Source organism: Pleurodeles waltl, chromosome 12 (assembly GCF_031143425.1).
Source record: "Pleurodeles waltl isolate 20211129_DDA chromosome 12, aPleWal1.hap1.20221129, whole genome shotgun sequence".
Lineage (NCBI taxonomy): Eukaryota > Metazoa > Chordata > Amphibia > Caudata > Salamandridae > Pleurodeles > Pleurodeles waltl.
The window spans coordinates 676,268,269-676,271,163 of record NC_090451.1 but is presented as its reverse complement, the minus strand read 5'-3'; positions in this window follow the sequence as shown (position 1 = coordinate 676,271,163).

Sequence of the window (2,895 nt, the reverse complement as noted above, 5' to 3'; positions counted from 1 at the left end):
GTAAACTAGGAGTCAGTATGTATGAAATGTAGCTACATATATGTAATGAATCTATTCTAAAAAGGTCAGCCTGCATCTTGCCACCTTATTGCTTATTAGTTGTATTTACCAAATAGTTTACCAGCTGGGAGCATGGGTTTATTGAATTTTCATCAGGCTCAACATTGCTCTAAGGATTTAAGAATTGAGATTCATGTTGCTCTCTGTAGAATCTGGCAACGCCTTACGGGGATCAAGGAGCCCGTTCTTGTGTTCTGGCATTGATTCTCTTATTTCCTCGAGGTTCATCGCCGCCCCTGGACTATCAGGATACGCCACTGCAGTGCCACTCCTGTGTACTTCCTATGCACTGCCAGCTACTGGCCTAAGGTAGACAGACCACAAGCCACAAGAACCGTCCCAGACTTAGACTTCCTCCAGTTGGGAGTGGGAACCTGGGTCTGCATTGCCCACGGACAAATCCAATGGCAAACCTGCCTGTCAGCTGCTATTCTCTGAGGCCCTTGCCCATCAAGGCCCTGGGCCTCATCAGCAACTGCCACACGTGACTGAGGCACCAGATGCCCACACAGGCACTCAGCCAGACTCTACAATGGATCACATCCTGCAGGAAATCACAGCGGTGGGCAAGCGCCTGGAAGGCATGGATACCAAGATCTCAGAACTGACCGCTGAGTCCCGCTCCCTCTGCATAGATATACCTCGATTTAAGGCTAGGGTAATGGGACACGATCATCGCCTCTCCTTGGTGGAGGACAAACTTAACTAACCGTTTGATAAAGACCAGAAACTGCAGTACTTAAGAGACAAACTCACAGACCTTGAAGATAGAGGCCACAGGGATAATGGTTGCCTGCTTCAGATCCCCGAACATTAGTTAAGTATAGAGCGCGAGTAAAATCTATTTGTGGACTACTTCATTATAGGTCAGCTATTCATAATGAATCCATTTTCTCACAGATATCCAGGGTGATGGACTTGAGGGATCCCACATGCAGCTTGATGACCCAATTGATATTGACAGCAGGACTCAACATCCCAATGATGTATGTTCTGGGATTCTGGAACTTTGATTCAATCAGTACAACAAGGTTGGAAGAGGCACAGAGGTCAAGACAACTGCATGGAAGATGTGTAACTCGGACTTGCTGTGTTGCAAACGCATACTCCCAACAACATTGGGGAACTGGTAATAGTGTCAAATTGCAAACTCTTTGCAGGTTTGGAGACATCAATGTTTAAGGTTCAGCACCTGCAACAGAAACAAATCAAGGTTGTCAATAAGTCACTGACATGCATGGAGAACAGCATCACAATTTTTCTTTTTTTAAGTGAGAAATACCCATCATTGAGTGCTGTTTGCCATAAAGGAAAAAGTAGATAGTTTAGGAGATGTAATGAAGGCATTGTTTAAATGTAAATCAATTTTGAGTAAGATGTAGGCAATGTCAACATTATGCACGTAATGATGGTGAAGACATGTGTTATACCTTTTTTGTTTAATATTTGTAACATGGATTAATGTTAAATTACTTTGCTTACATCCTTTAGCATACCTGAAACTAAAGGGACGATGTGGGTTAACACCTACAAGATATTGGTATATTAAAATGATTATGTGCATTTTTAACTTAAAGTGTAAAATACATTGAAGTTAGATTAGCAGGTCATGTGCTGCCTTTGGCAGCTGTGGAGTTAGCATCCTATTAAGCTTCTGGGACCTCTTCGTTCTCATCAGGTTGTTACTCCGACATTATCACTTCCAAAACCTTTCTGAGGTGCTGTATTGTGTAGAACTGCACATGTTGCTACAACTGTTTTCTGTAGGACACTGAAGGTCAGTGTCCCTCTGATGGGGACATTGGAACCTACTTGTCCAGAGGTATGTTCTTCTCTTCTTTTTGGGCTTATGTAACTACCACTGGCTAAACCTAGGAATTGCAGGTGCTTCCTGGAAATTGCGCTGATATAGCCGTGACTACATTAGTGTCATAATGTAGTGATTCATAGTATTAAAATACAAATGTTCTTGAGATTTCTATAACCTCTATTTTCCTTGGTAAGAAAAGCTTTAACATAGCATCCATGATGAAACTTTAATATCGAGAGATCATTCTGACGCCCCCACCAGCTTCAGCTATTATGTCTGGCAACTCCCTTAGGCTAAGAGGCGCAACCAGCTTAAAACCTGCACAGGTAGAATATTACTCAAGCTGTGGCTTAAAATCACTTACGAGTGAAAAACCTACAGCGGTATCTAGTCTGTAGATTTCTTCCTCAGTTTGTTGGAATAGTTATTGAGTCTACATACCCTTTCCTTTCTCCTTCTCCTCTGCAACCCAGCCAGAACAGACTGTTGTTGTTGTCGCAAACAACACCACTATTGTAGAAGCTGCTGATGGTTATTGCCTGATCCGAGTTGGTGGTAAATAGCATGTCAAAAGGTCATTTTGCAGCTAATGGAAATTTTTGACTACATTTAACATACAGAATCTCAAATTGATTCACAAAAGTAGGCGAATGGCTTCAGTGCATGGGAAAATATTTTGCTTTTCCAGTTGTCGAGCAGTCTGAGTCCTTACTGATTTGCAATCACTTTGTAGATGTGCCCTTTGTTGGATAGCAATCAGACTCATGGAGTGAAATGAGGATCCTCAACTCCGCAGAAGTTGATGTATGTCATAATTGTTATCAAACTCATCCTTCTTTAGTAATCCCATTGGTCTAATTTCTACTCTCCTTTCCTTGAAGGAAGACAAGTTTCTTCATTTCTAAAGCTTTGGAAATGTTTTGGGGCTTTCATGAGACACTTTCATCGTTTTGAGAATAATGCCTCTGTTCAAATCTTGTGGCCCTCGAGTTCTATTTTTGTTCAAATAGACTAAGGAACGTTTT